At 48.3% G+C, this 23,903-nt stretch overlaps 1 long non-coding RNA gene across 1 annotated transcript; it reads left to right on the forward strand.

The window, feature by feature from the left end:
• Positions 1 to 19,162: 19,162 nt before the first annotated feature.
• On the forward strand, positions 19,163 to 20,570 carry LOC125513159. The gene is made up of 3 exons (XR_007285709.1): positions 19,163 to 19,569; positions 19,925 to 19,975; positions 20,069 to 20,570. It is a non-coding gene; the product is annotated as an uncharacterized LOC125513159 (long non-coding RNA).
• The last annotated feature ends 3,333 nt before the right edge of the window (positions 20,571 to 23,903 follow it).

Consider the following 23,903-nt stretch of genomic DNA (forward strand, 5'->3'; position numbering starts at 1 on the left):
AGAGACATCATAGATCGCACCATATCAAGTAAAGTACGATTACGACGTTCGGACACACCATTACGTTGTGGTGTTCCGGATGGCGTGAGTTACGAAACTATTCCGCATTGTTTCAAATATAGACCAAACTCGTAACTCAAATATTCTCCTCCACGATCAGATCGTAGAAATTTTATTTTCTTGTCACGATGATTTTCAACTTCACTCTGAAATTCTTTGAACTTTTCAAATGTTTCAGACGTATGCTTCATTAAGTAGATATACCCATATCTGCTTAAATCATCTGTGAAGGTGAGAAAATAACGATATCCGCCACGAGCTTCAATATTCATCGGACCACATACATCTGTATGTATGATTTCCAACAAATCTGTTGCTCTCTCCATAGTACCGGAGAACAGTGTTTTAGTCATCTTGCCCATGAGGCACGGTTCGCAAGTACCAAGTGATTCATAATCAAGTGGTTCCAAAAGTCCATCAGTATGGAGTTTCTGCATGCGCTTTACACCGATATGACCTAAACGGCAGTGCCACAAATAAGTTGCACTATCATTATCAACTCTGCATCTTTTGGCTTCAACATTATGAATATGTGTATCACTACTATCGAGATTCATCAAAAAGAGACCACTCTTCAAGGGTGCATGACCATAAAAGATATTACTCATATAAATAGAACAACCATTATTCTCTGATTTAAATAAATAACCGTCTCGCATCAAACAAGATCCAGATATAATGTTCATGCTCAACGCTGGCACCAAATAACAATTATTTAGGTCTAATACTAATCCCGATGGTAGATGTAGAGGTAGCGTGCCGACCGCGATCACATCGACTTTGGAACCATTTCCCACGCGCATCGTCACCTCGTCCTTCGCCGGTGTTCGCTTAATCCGTAGTCCCTGTTTCGAGTTGCAAATATTAGCAACAGAACCACTATCAAATACCCAGGTGCTACTGCGAGCTCTAGTAAGGTACACATCAATAACATGTATATCACATATACCTTTGTTCACCTTGCCATCCTTCTTATCCGCCAAATACTTGGGGTAGTTCCGCTTCCAGTGTCCAGTCTGCTTGCAGTATAAGCACTCAGTTTCAGGCTTAGGTCCAGACTTGGGTTTCTTCTCTTGAGCAGCAACTTGCTTGCTGTTCTTCTTGAAGTTCCCTTTCTTCTTCCCTTTGCCCCTTTTCTTGAAACCAGTGGTCTTATTGACCATCAACACTTGATGCTCCTTCTTGATTTCTACCTCTGCAGCTTTTAGCATTGCGAAGAGCTCGGGAATTGTTTTGTCCATCCCTTGCATGTTATAGTTCATCACGAAGCTCTTGTAGCTAGGTGGAAGTGATTGGAGAATTCTGTCAATGACGCAATCATCTGGAAGATTAACTCCCAATTGAATCAAGTGATTATTATACCCAGACATTTTGAGTATATGCTCACTGACAGAACTATTCTCCTCCATCTTGCAGCTATAGAACTTATTGGAGACTTCATAGCTCTCAATTCGGGCATTTGCTTGAAATATTAACTCCAACTCCTGGAACATCTCATATGCTCCATGACGTTCAAAACGTCGTTGAAGACCCGATTCTAAGCCGTAAAGCATGGCACATTGAACTATCGAGTAGTCATCAGCTTTGCTCTGCCAGACGTTCTTAACGTCGTCAGTTTCATCAGCAGCAGGCCTGGCACCCAGCTGTTCTTCCAGGAAGTAACTCTTCTGTGCAGCAATGAGGATAATCCTCAAGTTACGGACCCAGTCCGTGTAATTGCTACCATCATCTTTCAACTTTGCTTTCTCAAGGAACGCATTAAAATTCAACGGAACAACAGCACGGGCCATCTATCTACAATCAAACATAAACAAGCAAGATACTATCAGGTACTAAGTTCATGATAAATTTAAGTTCAATTAATCATATTACTTAAGAACTCCCACTTAGAAAGACATCCCTCTAATCCTCTAAGTGATCACGTGATCCAAATCAACTAAACCATAACCGATCATCACGTGAAATGGAGTAGTTTCCAATGGTGAACATCACTATGTTGATCATATCTACAATATGATTCACGCTCGACCTTTTGGTCTCAGTGTTCCGAGGCCATATCTGCATATGCTAGGCTCGTCAAGTTTAACCTGAGTATTCTGCGTGTGCAAAACTAGCTTGCACCCATTGTAGATGGACGTAGAGCTTATCACACCCGATCATCACGTGGTGTCTGGGCACGATGAACTTTGGCAACGGTGCATACTCAGGGAGAACACTTTTATCTTGAAATTTAGTGAGAGATCATCTTATAATGCTACCGTCAATCAAAGCAAGATAAGATGCATAAAAGATAAACATCACATGCAATCAATATAAGTGATATGATATGGCCATCATCATCTTATGCTTGTGATCTCCATCTCCGAAGCATCGTCATGATCACCATCGTCACTGGCGCGACACCTTGATCTCCATCGTAGCATCGTTGTCGTCTCGCCAATCTTATGCTTCTACGACTATCGCTACTGCTTAGTGATAATGTAAAGCATTACAAGGCGATTGCATTGCATACAATAAAGCGACAACCATATGGCTCCTGCCAGTTGCCGATAACTCGGTTAAAAAACATGATCATCTCATACAATAAAATTTATCATCATGCCTTGACCATATCACATCACAACATGCCCTGCAAAAACAAGTTAGACGTCCTCTACTTTGTTTGTTGCAAGTTTTACGTGGCTGCTACGGGCTTAAGCAAGAACCAATCTTACCTACGCATCAAAACCACAACGATAGTTTGTCAAGTTGGTGCTGTTTTAACCTTCGCAAGGACCGGGCGTAGCCACACTCGGTTCAACTAAAGTTGGAGAAACTGACACCCGCCAGCCACCTGTGTGCAAAGCACGGCGGTAGAACCAGTCTCGCGTAAGCGTACGCGTAATGTTGGTCCGGGCCGCTTCATCCAACAATACCGCCGAACCAAAGTATGACATGCTAGTAAGTAGTATGACTTATATCGCCCACAACTCACTTGTGTTCTACTCGTGCATATAACATCAACACATAAAACCTAGGCTCGGATGCCACTGTTGGGGAACGTAGTAATTTCAAAAAAATTCCTACGCACACGCAAGATCATGGTGATGTATAGCAACAAGAGGGGAGAGTGTTGTCTACGTACCCTCGTAGAGCGAAGCGGAAGCGTTGACGCAACATAGAGGAAGTAGTCGTACATCTTCCCGATCCGACCGATCCAAGCACTGTTACTCCGGCACCTCCGAGTTCTTGGCACACGTTCAGCTCGATGACGATCCCCGGGCTCCGATCCAGCAAAGCGTCGGGGAGGAGTTCCGTCAGCACGACGACGTGGTGACGATCTTGATGTTCTACCGTCGCAGGGCTTCGCCTAAGCACCGCTATAATATGACCGAGGTGGAATATGGTGGAGGGGGGCACCGCACACGGCTAAGGAACGATCACGAAGATCAACTTGTGTGTCTAGAGGTGCCCCCCTGCCCCCGTATATAAAGGAGCAAGGGGGGAGGCCGGCCAGCCGTTGGGGCATGCCAGGGAGGAGGAATCCTCCTCCTAGTAGGAGTAGGACTCCCTCTTTCCTACTCCTACTAGGAGGGGGAAAGGAAGGGGGAGAGGGAGAAGGAAAGGGGGGCGCAGCCCCCCCCCCCTCTCCTAGTCCAATTCGGACCAGAGGGGGAGGGGGCGCGCGGCCCACCCTGGCCGCCCCTCTCTCTCTCCACTAAGGCCCATAAGGCCCATTACTACTCCCGGGGGGTTCCGGTAACCCTCCGGCACTCCGGTTTTCTCCGAAATCACCCGGAACATTTCCGGTGTCCGAATATAGCCGTCCAATATATCGATCTTTATGTCTTGACCATTTCGAGACTCCTCGTCATGTCCATGATCACATCCGAGATCCCGAACAAACTTCGGTACATCAAAATACATAAACTCATAATGAAACTGTCATCGTAACGTTAAGCATGCGGACCCTACGATTCGAGAACAATGTAGACATGACCGAGACACATCTCCGGTCAATAACCAATAGCGGAACCTGGATGCTCATATTGGCTCCTACATATTCTACGAAGATCTTTATCGGTCAGACCGCATAACAACATACGTTGTTCCTTTTGTCATCGGTATGTTACTTGCCAGAGATTCGGTCGTCGGTATCTCAATACCTAGTTCAATCTCGTTACCGGCAAGTCTCTTTACTCGTTCCGTAATATATCATCTCACAACTAACTCATTAGTTGCAATGCTTGCAAGGCTTATGTGATGTGCATTACCGAGAGGGCCCAGAGATACCTCTCCGACAATCGGACTGACAAATCCTAATCTCGAAATACGCCAACCCAACATGTACCTTTGGAGACACCTGTAGAGCACCTTTATAATCACCCAGTTACGTTGTGACGTTTGGTAGCACACAAAGTGTTCCTCCGGCAAATGGGAGTTGCATAATCTCATAGTCATAGGAACATGTATAAGTCATGGAGAAAGCAATAGCAGCATACTAAACGATCGGGTGCTAAGCTAATGGAATGGGTCATGTCAATCAGATCGTTCACCTAATGATGTGATCTCGTTAATCAAATAACAACTCTTTGTCTATGGTTAGAAAACATAACCATCTTTGATTAACGAGCTAGTCAAGTAGAGGCACACTAGTGACACTCTGTTTGTCTATGTATTCACACATGTATTATGTTTCCGGTTAATACAATTCTAGCATGAATAATAAACATTTATCATGATATAAGGAAATAAATAATAACTTTATTATTGCCTCTAGGGCATATTTCCTTCACGCTCATGTATTACGTGAAAGTTGAAAAAATTTGAGAACATCAAAAGTATGAAACAATTGCTTGGCTTGTCATCGGGGTTGTCCATGATTTGAATATTTTGTGTGATGAAGATTGAGCATAGACGGACTATATGATTTTGTAGGAATAACTTTCTTTGACCATGATATTTTGAGAAGACAAGATTACTTTATTAGTATGCTTGAAGTATTATTGTTTTTATGTCAATATTAAACTTTTATTTTGAATCTTATGGATCTGAATATTCTTGCCACAATAAAGAAAAATTACATTGATAATTATGCTAGGTAGCATTCCACATCAAAAATTCCGTTTTTATCATTTATCTACTCGAGGACGAGCAGGAATTAAGCTTTGGGATGCTTGATACGTCTCGAACGTATTTATAATATTTATTGTTCCATGCTATTATATTATCAATTTTGGATGTTTTATATGCATTTATATGCTATTTTATATGATTTTTGGGACTAACCTATTAACCTAGAGCCCAGTGCCAGTTTCTATTTTTTCCTTGTTTTTGTGTTTTACAGAAAAGGAATACCAAACGGAGTCCAAACGAGCTGAAAATGTACGGTGATTTTTTATGGACCAGAAGAAGCCCCCGAAGCAAAAGAGTTGGGCCAGAAGAGCCACGAGGCCTCCACAAGGGTGGAGGGTGCACCCTCCGGTCTTGTGGGCTCCTCGTGGAACCCCCTGACTTGTTCTTGACACCAAAAATTTCTATAAATACATAAACCCTCATAAATAAACCTAGATCGGGAGTTCCGCCGCCGCAAGCATCCGTAGCCATGAAAAACCTCTCGGGACCCTGTTCCGGCACCCTGCCGGAGGGGGAACCACGACCGGTGGCCATCTTCATCATCGCGGCACTCTCCATGAAGGGAGTAGTTCACCCTCAGGGCTGAGGGTATGTACCTGTAGCTATGTGTTTGATCTCTCTCTCTCTCTCTCTCGTGTTCTTGATTTGGCACGATCTTGATGTACCGCGAGCCTTGCTACTATAGTTGGATCTTATGATGTTTCTCTCCCTGTACCTTCTTGTAATGGATTGTATTTTCCCTTTGAAGTTATATTATCGGATTGAGTCTTTAAGGACTTGAGAACACTTGATGTATGTCTTGCATATGCTTATCTGTGGTGACAATGGGATATTCACGTGATCCACTTGATGTATGTTTTGGTGATCAACTTGCGGATTTTGAGACCTTGTGAACTTATGCATAGGGGTTGGCACATGTTTTCGTCTTGACTCTCCGGTAGAAACTTTGGGGCATCCTTTGAAATTCTTTGTGTTGGTTTGAATAGATGAATCTGAGATTGTGTGATGCATATCATATAATCAAACCCACGGATACTTGTGGTGACATTGGAGTATCTGGGTGACATTAGGGTTTTGGTTGATGTGTGTCTTAAGGTGTTATTTTAGTACGAACTCTAGAGCTATTTGTGACACTTATAGGAATAGCCCAATAGATCGATCAGAAAGAATAACTTTGAGGTGGTTTCGTACCCTACAATAATCTCTTCGTTTGTTCTCCTCTATTAGTGACTTTGGAGTGACTCTTTGTTGCATGTTGAGGGATTCTTATATGATTTAAATATGTTATCATTGTTGAGAGAACTTGCACTAGTGAAAGTATGAACCTTAGGCCTTGTTTCTAAGCATTGCAATATCATTTTCGCTCACTTTTGTTACTTGCTACCTTGCTGTTTTTATATTTTCAGATTAAAAAAACCCATATCTACCATCCACATTACACTTGCATCACCATCTCTTCGCTGAACTAGTGCACCTATACAATTTACTATTGTATTGTGTGTGTTGGGGACACAAGAGACTCTTTGTTATTTGGTTGCAGGGTTGTTTGAGAGAGACCATCTTAATCCTACGCCTCACACAGATTGATAAACCTTAGGTCATCCACTTGAAGGAAATTTGTTACTGTCCTACAAAACTCTACGTTTGGAGGCCTAACACGAGTCTACAAGAAGAATGTTGCGTAGTAGACATCAGCGTGTACTCTGTCCTTTGGTGGCGCTCTAGAATGGCATATGGGTCATCGAGCATTGCTCCGGTGGCCTCGCCTATTCTCGCCGGCATGCTGGACAAGATGCCTTAGTTCATGGTGGTTGATACGAAGGGGAGGGTGCGAGGGGAGTTGGGGAAACCCTATCTTGGCTTGGTGCCATGAGTGGTGACGAGGACGCTTCAGGGCGCCGTAATCCTTGTTGAAGGCATCGCTATATTGCTTCCTTCTTCCCCTCGTGGTCTTTACTCCGGGGAAATCATTTCTCCCTTCGTGGGACGGACGATGGTGGCGATTTCTTCGTCGTTGACCTTCTTGGACGTTTAGCGTTGCTCTGGAGTGAGATCTATGGACGGTGACTTGATGCAGAGGACATGGATGTGCAACAGTGGTGGTGGAGTTATGGCTAGGCTGGCAGTCTCTGGTTGTGAGACATCGGTGGCCACGATCCCATCTGCAGACGAACAACGTCTGCCTGCTGCGTCATGGTATGGCGGTTCTCCGCTCGGGCGCATAGGCGAAGGCGTGGTTCTGCGCTGCTTGGTGCTTGCCGAGATTGGGCCGGAATCATGGATCTTCAAATCCGACGGCAATGACAACTTTGTTTTGCTTCCTGGTTCTGCCGCCATGGACAAGAACGGTGAAGCATGAGGACGGTGCGAGACTGTTGGAGCGTCCCCATTTGGGATTTGATGGTGTCGGTGACTATCCTCCCTTGATCTCCGTTGCAAAGTGCGACGGCGACCTTCGTTGGTCGGAGTTTGTTGGCGGCGAGTGGCTCTTGTCGCGGCTTGACTGTCTACTTGTGTGGGCATGGTTTTCACTTGCGTGGCATCTTACATCAAGAACGTGCTATGCATGTAGTTGCTTGGGTCGTGGAAAGTTGTGGCGACATCACAACTGATGTTTGGTGCGAATATGGTTGCTGCTGTAGATTGTTGATCATTATTTTGATCACTTTGGAGTTTTTTTTTTCTTTTTGCTGCACTAAGGCATAGCTTGGGTCATGTTTGACTTTGCAAGTTGCCGGTGTGATTTTTGTGTGTGCGTTGGTGCTGGCTGTGTGCATCCTAACTATGCAGAAGCCGGGTGTGTACTCACTATGTTTGTATCACTTGATGCTCCATCTTGAGCTAATAAAATCCACCCTTTGTCGAAAATGTATCGGTCGTGGACATGTCACATGCGGGCGCTTGGGTGCTAAGGAAACGGGCCTTCTTATCTAGAGAAATAGAATGACACATATCTATGTGTGTCGTCTGCTAACTCATCCACCACGTAAGGATGCAGAGCTAATAACGTACACATAGGAATGTATCAGCCAACATGGAGATGGATACTGTCACATGAAAATGAAAATGCAGCACCAAGAGAACAGCTGCAGGGGATAAATGCAAGGTTCGATGACGCGCTACAGAAGGAAACTTTATCATGTTAGGTGGAGGTTTTTTTTTTGAGGGAATCATGTTAGGTGGAGTTGGAGGGGGAGGAGGTGGAGGCAGCCCTCGGCGAGTTCGAGTGGCGAACGGGGCCGGTAACTTTATCATGGCGATCAGAAGGAAAGAGCTGCTCATGGAGCACCTGGACAACATGAGCCACCATTAAAAAAACGGAGTTCTGATTCAAAAGATATCTTATCATCGAAATTAGATAGAAGTCTTTGCCATGAGGGAAAGCGAGCAAATGTAGCACTGCACACCCACGCTCTCCCCTGTAAAAAGCTGCACATCAATAGGGTCCATATATGTATTTGTACATTCTGACAGTGCTTTGTCGGTTGTATTGGTACTCTTTCTGTTCCTAAATATAAGTCTTTTTAGAGATTTCACTATGTACTACATATGAAGCAAAATGAACTAATCTATATTCTAAAATATGTCTATATACATTCGAATGTAGTTTGTAGTGAAAAAGACTTACATTTAGGAACGGAGGGTGTACTATATAAGAGTTTACATGTTATAGCGTGTAAGACGGTATCAATCTTGACGACGTGCATGGTGGATTCCTCACCGGTAGCTACCGGAACCGTAAAAAAAAAACTATTTTGCAAGCTGAATCAACCCTATTCTGCTGGTATCTGTTTGTCATCTGGATTCTCGCCCTCCGCCTCTCCCAGCTCCGAGTAGTAGTACTCCTCGTCGTCGTCGTTTTCGGCGGTGACTCCCATGCGAGCAAGACGGCGACTCAAGATGGGCGCCATGAGTCTCTCCCACCGTATCTCGCTCAACTTATTGTATTCGTCTTTGTACTCCTCGTCATCGCCCAGGTAGGTGTCGTCGGCCACGACGTACCCCTTCTCACTCAGCTGCCGCATCACCCGGGCCTGCCGCTCATCGATCTCGTCGTCGCCCTCCATGTGGATGTCCACGATACTCTTCATCTTCTCCGGCGTGTACCGGTGGCCGCGGCCGGTGACGTAGTCAATGCCGTCCTTCTCCAGCGACAGGATGTAGATGACCTGCTCGTGTTGCAGCTGTTTCATGGGTTTAGCGCCGCCTAGCCTGGTCATCTGCCGAGCCCGAGCCCGAGCCACGATCGCCGCCGCAGCCTTCTCGTGCTCCTCGGTCCACTCCTCGTCGTCGGTCCACTTCTCGTCCTCGCCAGCCATCACCGATCAGCAAGTTGGATGTTGCGTTGGTGATGTCTGGTTTCGCCCACGGATTGGTCACAGAAAGCGCACCACGAACACACTTTTAACAAAGGGTGTATATATATATCGTGTGCCTTCAATTTTCTTCTCTTCCCAATGTCTGTCACGTCATGTATATATATACACGCATACCAGGCTAGACTTGTACTACTCACTACCAGAATAACTGGCGATGCCGACGGCCGAACCTATGCCGACGGGCCCCATCGGCATAGATTGGCCTATCCCGAAGGCCCAGCCCAGGCCGTCGGCACAGAAAAGCCGTCAGCGTATATCAATCTATGCCGACGGCCTCCGTCAGCAAAGCTCACCCCTCGGCGTCGATAGAAATATGCCTACGGTGGCCGTCGGCATAGAGAAGGCTGTCGGCATAGCTCGTGGGCCCGGCCACCCGGACGGAGACGGCCTTTTGACGGCGTCAATCTATGCCGACGGGCTAACGGCGGCCGTCGGCATAGACGCCACGTCATCGATCCGCGACGCCCGCCACGTCATCGATCCGCGTCGCTCGCCTGTCCGTGGGGTGGCAAATCTATGCCGACGGCATGGCCGTCGGCATAGGTCTAGCCCATGGATGTTGCCACATCACCGATCCGCGCCCTTAGACACGTCATCGATCCGTGGCTATGTGCGCAGGTATGCCGACGGCCTTGCCGTCGGCATATCTCTATTTTTTTATTTATTTTTATTTTTTTACTTATTTTTATTTACTTTTCCCTGTTTTTTTCACAACATAAATGTGCCTTGTCTAACACAAAAAAAACATACCCAGATGGTATATCGATTGCCCCCCTCACGGACGTTGCTGCCGCCGCGCCGTGCCCCACAGCGACGCCGGAGATGGGGGGCACACCCCGGAGCTGCGTGCCGGGTGCCTGCGCTAGCCACCACGCTTTCACAACCGTAGGAGGGCCCAAAGCAACACCTAGGGGCATTGCTACCCCAGGTACACCCTCCCGTCTAACCGGGCCCTCATACATGCGGGGCGGTGTGGTGCCATGTCTGAATAGGCGGGACGGGGGCCCTGGGGGATAGCAATACCACCGGAGCGTCGCACCGGGCCCTCATACATGCGGGGTGGTGTGGTGCCATGTCCAAATTAGAGGCGGCACGCGTCTCCGGGTTGTGCCCCCGCTCACGGACGGCGCCGCCGCCGGCACCTAAAGGGGGGAAACGGACGCGTCGGGTCTACACGGAGGGGATCTTACTGTGGGTTTGGCCCGGATGTTGCTCTAAAGTGTTCGTATGAGCTGACCTAACATGACCGGGTGGATAGTTCCACTGGTCAAAACCCGTCCGTGCAAAGTCAAAGGGCTAGATCCCGTGGTCAAACGCTACAGGGTTAGGCGGGACGGGGGCCGTGGGGGGGTAGCAATGCCACCCGAGCGTCGCACCGGGCCCTCATACAAGCGGGGTGGTGTGCTGGCATGTCCGAAGAGGCGGCACGCGTCTCCGGGGTGTGCCCCCTCACACGGACGGCGCCGACGCCGGCACCTGGAGGGGGGAAACGGACGTGTCGGGTCTATAGGGAGGGGATCTTACTGTGGGTTTGGCCCGAATGTTGCTCTAAAGTGTTCGTATGGGCTGACCTAACACGACCGGGTGGATAGTTCCACTGGTCAAAACCCGTCCGTGCAAAGTCAAAGGGCTAGATCCCGTGGTCAAACGCTACAGGGTTAGGCGGGACGGGGGCCGTGGGGGGGGGGGTAGCAATGCCACCCGAGCGTCGCACCGGGCCCTCACACATGCGGGGTGGTGTGCTGGCATGTCCGAAGAGGCGGCACGCGTCTCCGGGGTGTGCCCCCTCACACGGACGGCGCCGACGCCGGCACTTGGAGGGGGGAAACGGACGCGTCGGGTCTACACGAAGGGGATCTTACTGTGGGTTTGGCCCGGATGTTGCTCTAAAGTGTTCGTATGGGCTGACCTAACATGACCGGGTGGATAGTTCCACTGGTCAAAACCCGTCCGTGCAAAGTCAAAGGGCTAGATCCCGTGGTCAAACGTTACAGGGTTAGGCGGGACGGGGGCCCTGGGGGGTAGCAATGCCACCCGAGCATCGCATCGGGCCCTCATACATGCGGGGTGGTGTGCTGGCATGTCCGAAGAGGCGGAACGCGTCTCCGAGGTGTGCCCCCGCACACGGACGGCGCAGCCGCCGGCACCTGAAGGGGGAAACGGATGCGTCGGGTCTACACGGAGGGGATCTTAATGTGGGTTTGGCCCGGATGTTGCTCTAAAGTGTTCGTATGGGCTGACCTAACACGACCGGGTGGATAGTTCCACTGGTCAAAACCCGTCCGTGCAAAGTCAAAGGGCTAGATCCCGTGGTCAAACGCTACAGGGTTAGGCGGGACGGGGGCCGTGGGGGGGTAGCAATGCCACCCGAGCGTCGCACCGGGCCCTCATACAAGCGGGATGGTGTGCTGGCATGTCCGAAGAGGCGGCACGCGTCTCCGGGGTGTGCCCCCTCACACGGACGGCGCCGCCGCCGGCACCTGGAGGGGGGAAACGGACGCGTCGGGTCTATAGGGAGGGGATCTTACTGTGGGTTTGGCCCGGATGTTGCTCTAAAGTGTTCGTATGGGCTGACCTAACACGACCGGGTGGATAGTTCCACTGGTCAAAACCCGTCCGTGCAAAGTCAAAGGGCTAGATCCCGTGGTCAAACGCTACAGGGTTAGGCGGGACGGGGGCCGTGGGGGGGTAGCAATGCCACCCGAGCGTCGCACCGGGCCCTCACACATGCGGGGTGGTGTGCTGGCATGTCCGAAGAGGCAGCACGCGTCTCCGGTGTGTGCCCCCTCACACGGACGGCGCCGACGCCGGCACCTGGAGGGGGGAAACGGACGCGTCGGGTCTACACGGAGGGGATCTTACTGTGGGTTTGGCCCGGATGTTGCTCTAAAGTGTCCGTATGGGCTGACCTAACACGACCGGGTGGATAGTTCCACTGGTCAAACCCGTCCGTGCAAAGTCAAAGGGCTAGATCCCGTGGTCAAACGCTACAGGGTTAGGCGGGACGGGGGCCGTGGGGGGTAGCAATGCCACCCGAGCGTCGCACCGGGCCCTCACACATGCGGGGTGGTGTGCTGGCATGTCCGAAGAGGCGGCACGCGTCTCCGGGGTGTGCCCCCTCACACGGACGGCGCCGACGCCGGCACCTGGAGGGGGGAAACGGACGCGTCGGGTCTATAGGGTGGGGATCTTACTGTGGGTTTGGCCCGGATGTTGCTCTATAGTGTTTGTATGGGATGACCTAACACGACCGGGTGGATAGTTCCACTGGTTGGGGGTGTAGCTATGGGCTGGGCTATGACAACCAGGTGAAAAGGTCCACCGGTCAAACCAGGTGAAATTAAGCCGACGGCCTGGCCGTCGGCATAGGTGCCAGCGTGTCAGCAACTGGGATCACTGTTTGAAGGACTATGCCGACGGCCTAGCCGTCGGCTTAATCTCAGACTATGCCGACGGCTGGGCCGTCGGCATAGCCCTGGCCCACGAGCAGCGGCCGGTCGGCACGTGGCACATCTATGCCGACGGTCTAGCCGTCGGCACAGTTAGGCCGTCGGCATAGGGGTGCCACGTGGAGACAAGTCGTTGGGCGGACTTGACGGCGGCCGCCGTTAGGCGATAACGTTGCCGACGGCCTTGGTCGTCGGCATAGATGTACGGACACCGTCGGGATAGGTCTTATGCCGACGGCATTTCTGTGCCGACGGCCTTTCTGGCTACGCCGACGGATATTTTGCCGACGGCCCTATGCCGACGGGGGCCGTCGGCATAGGCCTGTCCCGACGGCCATTCAGGGCTATGCCGACGGCCCTGGCCGTCGGCATAGGGTGCGATTCCGGTAGTGACTCGGATCGCATCCGATCTATCCTAGGACTCCTACTCCTACTTTTCCTGCAAGTCAACATCATCAGCGGAGGAGGAGCGTCCTACAGCACAATGGCGCGAGATTCCTCCTCTTGTGTCAAGGCTCCATCATCACAACCGGGTCTGTCGTGCTCACCATCAGCGCCAACGACGCTTCTACTCTTCAGTGCGTCGTGCTCACCATCAGCGGGTGAGCAATTTTGCCATGGTGCGGAATTTTTTGAATAGAATTTGCCATGTCCCTGTGAAACATCCTTCAAGTTTGCCATGCTACACTAAAATCTAAGTAGCACACATTTTTCCCGTGATTTTTTTAGTTACTAAATTTGACATGTGAGTAGTAGAGAATTTTAACATTATTTGATCCTATAATATATGGCAATTTCTAATCACGATGTTTAGCAAAACATGGCAATTTCTTAGATCATTACAAATTCTCACGCCATGGCAACTTTTATAAATTGTTAGTTCATTCACATGACATTATTTTTGATAGTTGTTGCCCTAACATCATGGCCCAACTCAGATTATTTGTTTCTAATGGTCATATGGCAAATGTAGGCTTTTTTTAGTAACTATGTGTCATACGGTTATATGGCAATGAGGTGATCATTGCATTTTGGTAACCATTTGTCATCATTTCATCAATGTGGGGGATCATTTCTGAAAGTTTCTAAAACATGGCAATATGTGAAAGTTTTCTAAAATGTGGCAAACTTGTCGTCCTTCAAATAGTTTGCCACCATTTTTTCTTAAAATGTATTTTTCAAATTTCTCTAACATCACAAACTTACTATATGAACCATGGCAAACTTAGTTAATGGATCATGGCAAGTTTAATTCAAATAACATGGAAAATTTTGTCTTATCATTTGCAAAATTTACATATATGACATTTCTTCTTTAAAGATTTCACATGGCAAGTTTAACTCAAGTCCCATGTCTAAATTTGCCATGTTTTTAGACATCTCCAAATTTGCCATGTCAAACAATCACAAAAACATGGCAAATTCTAAAAGTGTCTAGAACATGGAAAACTTGCCATCCTTCAAATAGTTTTGCCACCATTTTCTTTGAATGTATTTTTATTTTCTCTAACATTTGCAAAATTACTATATGGACTATGGCAAAATTAGTCTATGGATCATGGAAAGTTTAATTCAAGTACCATGGCAAAATTCTTTTTATCTTACCATTTTGTGACTTTTTATGTAAATGACATTTTCTTTAAAGATTTGACATGGCAAGTTCAATTCAAGTCCCATGCATAAAGTTGCCATGTTTTAGACATCTCTTAAATTGCCATGACAAAAAGATCACTAAATCATGACAAATTCTGAAAGTTTCTAAAACATGGCAAACTTGCCATCCTTCAAATAGTTTGCCACCCTCTTTCTTCAATTATATATTATTTTCTATTTCACTAACTTACTATGTCCATGGCAAAATTAGTTTATGGACCATGGCAAATTGTTTTTCATTCTTTTAAGTTTTACATATCATTCTTGCCATGTCAATCTACTATATAGTATATACTTGCCATGTAATCATAAATCTTTTAATTTAGATATCTCTGAAAATTGCCATGATAAATGATCTATAATTCATATACATTTTTTTCTTTTCTCTTCCACATGGAAACAATTACTTTCTATGAGATCATGGCATATTAATTTCATGGAGCATGGCATTTGTAGTTTATGCATCATGGCAAATTATCTTTCTTTTAGCAACAATGGTAAAATAATTAGTTTCTAATGGTACGTGGCAACCTAAGTTCATGGCAAATGTAGTTTGCGGTGCATGAGATTTTTTCTATTAACATGGCAAATTTACCTAAATCCCCATGGTAATATTTAACTTTTATTGCCATGGAAAGGTTTGTTTTTATTTGCCATGTTAACGGAAGAAATAGCTGGTGTAAATATCATATAGTCATAACTCTAATTAGATAAATAATAATAAATCATTGCATACATGGATTAAATAGAAATAATATATCATTACACACAGGCAACTCTCTCACTATCAACCCTCACAACCATCGTTTCCATGGCCCCTCTCATTCACTCCACGTCGTCACTCGACCCCTCCCGTCCCCTCAATGGCTTCAGTCGGCTCCTCTCCCTGCCACGACCGACCCCCTCCTCTACCCTCCATAGCCGGTCCCTCCTTTCCCCTCCACGGCATCGGTGCTCCTCCTCTCCACGCCACTAGCGGGGCCCGTTGAGGGAGTCCTGGATTAGGGGGTGTCCGGATAGCCGAACTATACCTTCGGCCAGACTCCTGGACTATGAAGATACAAGATTGAAGACTTCGTCTCGTGTCCGGAAGGGACTTTCCTTGGCGTGGAAGGCAAGCTTGGCGATATGGATATGTAGATCTCCTACCATTGTAACCGACTCTGTGTAACCCTAGCCCTCTCCGGTGTCTATATAAATCGGAGGGTTTTAGTCCGTAGAGAAGACCCATAGTCATACCATAGGCTAGCTTCTAGGGTTTAGCCTCTCTGATCTCGTGGTAGATCTACTCTTGTATTACCCATATCATCAATATTAATCAAGAAGGAGTAGGGTTTTACCTCCATCGAGAGGGCCCGAACCTGGGTAAAAACATCGTGTCCCTTGTCTCCTGTTACCATCCGCCTAGACACACAGTTCAGGACCCCCTACCCGAGATCCGCCGGTTTTGACACCGACATTGGTGCTTTCATTGAGAGTTCCTCTGTGCCGTCGCCATCAGGAAGGATGCCTCGTCCCATCTTTAAAGACGGCGCCGTTGCTAAGGGAGCTCTGGCTATCGGCCAAACGCTCCGGCTAGGTGGTTTTCTTATGACCGCCTGTTCGGCTGCTGCGCCGACGATGACCTCTCGGGTCATCAAAAGCAATCTTCACGTCAACTCGGAACTCGCCGAGCAGTTAGATCCAATGGAGCTCTCTTCCCTAAACGAGCTCTTGGATCGCATCGCCGCCCTGGGAGTCGCTATAGACTACGACCAGATTGGGCCTAAACCCGATCTAAGAGAGATTAACTCCCCCAGGTCACCCATCACGTCACAGTGGTAGAGGGACAGTGCGGCGACCCTTCATCTATCTTAAGGACTAGCTATGTCCGGATTCCCGATCCCCCCAAGCCGGATACCCGCGGAAGGGAGGACGTCACTCAAGACCTGAACTTAGAGTCAGGCAACGGGCTAGATTCATTGGACAACATCCAAGAATCCGAACTTCCGAGTTCGGAAACTCTTCGGCCCCTGAGTCTCAGATTGGGTGAGGTTCCGGATTTAATTCCACCCACCCACCCGAACATAAGCGATCTATCCCAAATTAGGCAAGAGCCCGAAGAAACAGTACATCATTATTGGGCCAGATTCCTCCTGATTATAAACAGGATAAAGGACTGCCGCGAGGAAGACGCAATTTCATTCTTCTGCAATAATTGCACGGACAAGGGAATCCTCAACGCCATAAGTCGCCGTGATATTACACGCTTCGCTGACTTGGCGTCCATAGTACGAAAGTACTATGCGATGGAAAGCGCCTGGAAAACCGAAATAAAATTTTGGGACAATCCGGCCCTGAATACAAGCCCAAACCGAAATAAAAGGGTGCATCATCGCTAGACACCCAGGTTAAACGCCAAAAAGCAAAAACCCTCTACAGGGCATGGAACCGTACTAGAAGGATGGCTTAATGGACCCTGTAAAATTCACAGTACAGAGGCGCCACACCAACTCACAGCCTTAGAGCATGTTGGATACTCCGGTAGGTGGCCAAAATCAGCGAAGATCTTCTGATTCCAGAAGCCACAGAAAGCCACCCTAGGGACACCAGTACGGTATTAACAGTCTTCAAGACTTTCGCATCAAATAATATGCGAAAAAGAACACTCCGCAGCCTTGCCGAAGTCTACCAAGTAGCAACAATAAACCCATGGAGTGACACGGCTATTACTTTTAATTCCAGTGATGAACCTAAATTCAGAACAGCCCGAGCACTAGCCGCGTTGGTCCTCAGTCTAATAGTGGACGGCTTTCGCCTTACCAAGGTACTCATGGATGGAGGCAGCGGATTGAACCTCATTTATGAGGAAACCCTTCAAAAAATGGAAATAGACTGGAACCACATTGAGCAAAGCAGCACCGGCGGGAGCCGCCGTAGAGCCTCCACGTCGTCGGAGCAGAGTTAACGGAGGTGGGTGCCGATCTCGTCCCGCAGATCACCGGCGGGGCCACGACCACCTCATTCACTGTCGCGGTGGTGCTTCTCCCCGCGTCGCCGTCGTTGGTTCGCCTCACCCTTCTCACCCCATCGACTGCAACCGCTCCTACCCTTCACGGTGCTCCTCTTCGGCATCCACCGCAGGCCAGTGAGCGGCCACGACCAGAAGTCAGGGAGGCCGATCTATTCCTCATGTATGCAAAAATCCAGGGTATTTGATACAGATGCTGTAATATTCTCTGGTTCTTCGAACTCGTGCTAAATATTCTCATGCCACTTTTGTAGGAACCGGGATGTGGTTCTGGCTTGTGGGCACATGAGAGCCTGACGATTTGAACACTAGCCTGTTTTCTTCTGTAGGAAAGTGGCATCCTTGACCTGATGGAAAGTTGGAGACAGACATCAAATTGGCTGCGGATCATTCTGAATGCTGGATTTCATGCCATCACTCTGACGAAAGCATCTGTGCATCTGTTCTGTTCTGTATGTTGCCAGCTTGGCCTGCTGCTATAAATATAGCACCAAATCTACCAGGTTCAACACCATTCATTGCCTCATTAGAAGCCTTCCAGTGTTCATTGTCGCAAGGTAACCGACTCTTTTGGCTTTCTGCAAGTGTTTTTATTTTCTCTACTCATATGTTCTCTGGAGCCAGGATATGTTCAGGCTAATCATGCTGGATTGAGGTGTCATGGTAGATGTATTAACACATAGGTAATATCAGAAATTCAGAATATACCTTCCACTGGGTGTGAATAATATAGTGAGATGTACCTTACAATGTCTATGTCAGATGTTAGTACCAAAGCTCAGCCATTAATTTTTTTTGCTGAGTTGTCTGATTTCAGAGCCAAGAGAATGTCTGCCGTGTTTGTTTTGTACCTGGCACACTAAATAATTTATTTTAGTTAATCTCCTGGGAAATATGTTATTGCTTTCTCATGAACTGCTTATTGTTCTTTCAGGTTGCTGTCTGATTGTGTTATTCTACCTCGACTGCAACCGGTCATGGTCGTCTCTGCACTGCCGCCCCCTCGCATCGCGCCGTTGCCTCGCGTAGGACTACGAGCATGGGACGCTAGGTCGAGGTTTTCTTGTCTCGTCAGGATTCTCGTGCTGCGAATTTAGTAATGGGGCAAATTTTTGGGTGTCCTAATTTGTTTGCGGATTGATGAGAATTTGGCGAGGGAGATCATAAACCACCTCTCGCTGCGGCACATCAATTGTTGAATTCGCTTGAAGGAGGTGTGTTTCCTCTCTGTTCCCTTGAGCCTATCACCATGATTTTACATCGAGATGATGTTTCTTCTTCAACAGGCGATGACGAACAACATGGGAACAAGGAGGAACTTTACATCGAGCCGATGTTTCCTCTCTCCCATTCTCTTTCCTTTTTGAGCCGTTCACAATCGTTAGAGGTGGACATTGATTGGGAGGGAGGATAAGAGGCCTCAGATCGTGGATCCTCTTTGATCCGGACCTCCTCGACGCCTTGCGCGCCGTCATCTACGCATACTCCACGCGCCATGCCCCTGCTGTTGTGGACCTGTGGTGGTACATCAGCGAAGATGATGATGAGGTGGCGCTACACGAGCGATCGTGGCGCCACCCGATGCACCATCACGCCTTGCGCAGGGGTGCAAGCAAGATGGCCTGGTTCATCATGTGCGGCGCATGGAGTGGTCGGCTGGTTGCCATTGGCTCTATGAACATGGCTCGGCCGCTGCCATCACTGTGAACCGCATGTTGTTCCTCAGATGCAACAAGAATGATTTCTTGGGTTCACTGTACTTTCTAAACGGTTGTAACTTTTTTGCTTCTGAAGTGTCACAGGATACCAAAAATCTCGATGATATATTAGTCACCTGCAGTCCTTGACAAGAATTGATCCAAAGGACGAAAACTTATAAAGTCCTCAAGCTCATAAACTACAGGTTTGTTATTATGATCTCATTATAATTTTCTTGTTGATTTTTTACACTTGCAGCACTCTGAAGTTACAGTAGTCAGGACTTGCTTTTCTACTTCAATTTTTCAGCTTAGTTTGTGTTAGTAGTTGTACCAAATTCACTGTAAGTTTTGCCTCTTGATGTGTTGTAATCTCTACTCTAAGTTCAATGTAACTCTGATTCTAAGCTTTATTAGTCACTTTTCCCATGTCTTACAGTACATCTGAATATGAGTTACACTAACCAGAAGTGGATTTTCCCCATGTTTGTTGTGCAAAGTTCAGTATAACTGTTATATTCTTGAGTTTTTATATTGGATTACATTTTTGGCTTGCTGCAGGAAGTTGGAAGCAGAGAAAATGGATTGGGACAAGGAGCCAGACAGAGGATGGTCAGTGAGTTTGCTCCTTTTGATCATCAATTATCAAAACTTGACATTTTCATGATGAATATTCTGAAGATAAACAATCTGCATGTATTAAAGAGGAGGGGCTCAGCGGAACAAATGGCCAAGGAGAAAAAGGTAGCTATCGCCACAAGCATCAAGATATGTGGGCTTCATGTAACTCATGCTTCCTACCAATACGTTTTTCATAATTTCCATTGAATACCTCAAATGATCTGAGCTTGTCTGTTATTTTTTGCTGAACAGTCCACTCCGCACCACATGAGAAATCTACACATTTTTTCTGTTACAATCAGATTTATTCTCTAGCCAAGAATTATGACTAATTTCTCAGGCCTGAAGAACCAGTATATAATCATAGTTGCTTAATTAGTTAGGGATGTTTCGGCAATTCTTTTTACCACCACTATTAATCACAATGTTCTGTTTGTTGTAGGCGTCATTTACTATCCCGCAGAATACATCGGTAAGTTGAGGTGTGTTTGAGTAGCCTTCACTATCCAAATAGTTTATAATCCTTTTATGCATCTTGTTGTGAGACTGTTATTTTCTTAATTTATTAATGCTTGATGGTTCTTGCGGGCATGGCTATTACGGAAGATATGATCAGACATACGAGTCAAGATAGTGAGGGAGTAATAGTTCTTGCATATGAAAGTGGAACCTTGTAGCATGTGGGTTTGTAAAAATAGTTGAGCCAGTTGAGGGGGTCCTCCATGCCGTCATAGGTGGCGAAGTCGATCTTGGTGAACCGCGGCGGTGTCTGGGTCGGAGCGCCGTGTCGAGCTGGCTCAGAGGTGCGGAGTAGCGAGGCGGGTGGCGCCTGGTCGGAGTACTCCGGGTAGGGACCTGTGGAGCCAGATGGCCCGCCGGAGTGCGGAAACGGGGTCGGCTGCTCCGGAGCCGTGGTGTAGACCGGCGAAGACCCAGCCGCCCAAGCTGGTAATGGCGACGGGGAGGGCGGAAACCGGACCTGATGAATCGGGAGGCCGGTCGGCGAGGGTGTTCCCCGAGCTGGGCAGATGCGGCGCCGGTGGTTGCAGCGTCGGCGACGGAGGGTGGGCGGTGGCGTCAGTGGCCGCGGGGGACGGTGGCTGCAAGTACCACAAAGGGCCCACGGCCGGCGTGGTCCCGCCTGGAACGGCAGCAGCGGCAGCCCGGTGCAAGCCGACGCGGTTGTCCCCGAGCAGATCAAGGACGGCAAGGGCGCGGGGAGCGGCTGCAGCGGTCCGGTGGCCACCGCCTGTGGCATGTGCTGTAGCGGCCAGGGGCCCGCTGATGGCGTCGGCGCCAAGGGCCAGAGGGGCGCCGCGGCGGCCGGATGGCCGCCCGGTGGAGCCGCCTGGAACGGCAGCATCAGGGGGGCGCCGTACGAGAGATGCCCTGGGGCGGCCACGGCGTGTGGCCGTAGGCGGCAACTGGCGCCGTCGGCAGGGGCATGTAGGGCCCGGCCACATATTGCTGCTGCTGCAAGTGGAGGCTCTGGACGGCGGTCACGAGATCCCGTAGGGTGGCCGTGACCTGCTCCGGGGTGAAGATGGCAGACGGCGTTGGCGTGGAGGGAACCGGTGATGGCGGCGCGGGCGGGGCCGCGGTGGAGACGTGGCTCGCCAGCGCAGTTGTCCCGGCGGCGGACGGCATCGGCGCGGTGAGGGGCGGCGTCGTCGTCGTCGGCGCGGTGAGGGGCGGCGCCGTCGTCATCGGAGCGGTGGAGCCGCTGGATAGCGCCGGCGGTGGTGGTGGCAGCGACATGATCGGAACTTGGTCTCTGATTACCAAATTGGTAGGATTAGGGTTCCTACCGGTGCGGCTCCGCAAGTTATAGGGGCAAGGTGGGGGAGGACGAGGGCTGGAGTGGGCGCGCCGGCGAGTGGGCGCCGTCGCGGCTAGGGTTAGGTGCGGCGGCGGTTGGCTGGTGGCGGCTAGGGTTCTTGCTCCTCAGGGAGCCGGGCAACAGAAGATGATAATATCTTTATTGCTTGATTCCAAAAAAAGTCTTACAGCCTATATTTATAATCTAGATAACTTGCATAAGAATTAACCTAAGATAACTTGCATAAGAATTAACCTAAGATAATTTGTGGGCTAAGATTGCCCGGTGGGCCTAGCTAAACCGGCCATAACAACACCACATGTGAATCTGAAGCCACTTGTGCTAAGCATTCCCTGGTTTGCCAGCTTGTGTGTTTCACTAATGGAGAAGGTATGAATCTGTTTCTTTAATGTGCAGGTGTGCACACACCTTCCATCACTAATGGAGTTGAATGTGGCCGGGGTCGTGCTGCTAAAGCACTGCATCTTCTGCGGTGCACGTGGCGACTAGATGTATCAATAGTGACGAAGCAAGGTGAGTGGGACTCTAGAATTTCATATTAATTTGAGCTGTTGACTGGGCCGATTCTGTTGTTGAATTACTAGATTTGGTTCTGGTGTCTTGGTCTGCAGGCGTGCGTGAGCTCTGGCATGGAGAGCTTCATCAGTGTCTTTGAGTGCACTGGATGGGAGAGTTATGTTACTCGCTCACCCATGGAGTTCTCCAAAATTGTCTGTTGCTTCCTACTCTCCGGGGTCATCTTTAACTGATTTAATTTGTCCCAAGTTGTGGTAATTCGGGAGAGAGACAACATCGTGTGTTGGTCGCTGAGCAAGCAGATCAAAGCACAAACACGGGAGGTATCTGACAACAACGACAACCACGACACCGTTCCACTTAGACTTAGAGGCAAGAGCAATGATTCCACCGGCAGCAGAGATCAACAAGTTCTTCTCCATCGGAGAGTAAATGCTTCGCCGCCAACTAAGTGATGACTTAACTAAAAGAAGTAAGTGGAGACTTATCATTGAGCTACAGTCACTTGATCGTCGTCACAAACATTGTTGCGCTAAGAATTGTGCTGCTGCTCTACTTCAGGTACAAATTGGACATCTTGTGAGGCGTGACGCTCAACTCCGGCAAGGAAGATTGCGGCCGTGCACGTAGAAAGGAAAAGGTGCCCACACGATGAAAACAAGTCTGGAAAAGGAGGTTAGCTGATTAATCACAGACATAACGCAAGAGTTATGGTACAGAGAAAGAACTTCTTCATTCAGGATTACACATGTGTCATGTGTCATAGACGAGCATTGGAGGCAAGGGATCACTTGTACTTCGTATGCCCTTTTGCAAAACTCTGTTGGCAATATGTTTGTCCTTCATGGAACCCTCCCTACTGAGACAGGTATTCAATACGAAGTTGCCCATCTCAAACAGTTGCTAAATCTGCCTTTTGCCATGGACATTATTATACTGATCTCATGGGCAATTTGGACCACAAGGAACGACTTCATCTTCAAGCACATTCCTCCAAATCTCTATAATTGCAGGCGTCGATTTAAGGAGGAACTAAAATGGTTTACCTACACTGGCCTCATGGATTGGGTTCGGGTTTTCAGATACAGCTTGTATTTTCTGCCTTTGTTTGTTTTGCTTTTTGTACTTTCCTTTTGATTGTATAGATTATTTTTGTTTTGAACCTTACCATCTACTCCCTCCGTCCGAAAAAGCTTGTCCCAAGCTTGTCCATCGAATGAATGTATCTAGCACTAATTTGATGCTAATACATTCATTCGAGGGACAAGCTTTTTCGGGCGGAGGGAGTACCTCTTATTTGAAAATCAATAAAAAAACACTGTTTCCCTAAAAACAAGGAGGTTTGCTTAGCGTTAGCGAGCTAGAGCCTCCTGTTGAGCCTGACTTATACCGGGTTGCCAAAAGCCTGGGTCAGAGTAGCAATTCGGGTGAACATCAAAGTCTAAGGACCAATAATAATGGTGAGCCTAAGTTATGTTCATTTGCCTAAAATATGTCCACTCCGGATATTCTCTCGCCCAAGAGACTCTTTCCCGACCTATTCTTTCAACTCATCTAAACGGA

This window comes from Triticum urartu, chromosome 6, assembly GCF_003073215.2.
Source record: "Triticum urartu cultivar G1812 chromosome 6, Tu2.1, whole genome shotgun sequence".
In the NCBI taxonomy this organism is placed as follows: Eukaryota; Viridiplantae; Streptophyta; class Magnoliopsida; order Poales; family Poaceae; genus Triticum; species Triticum urartu.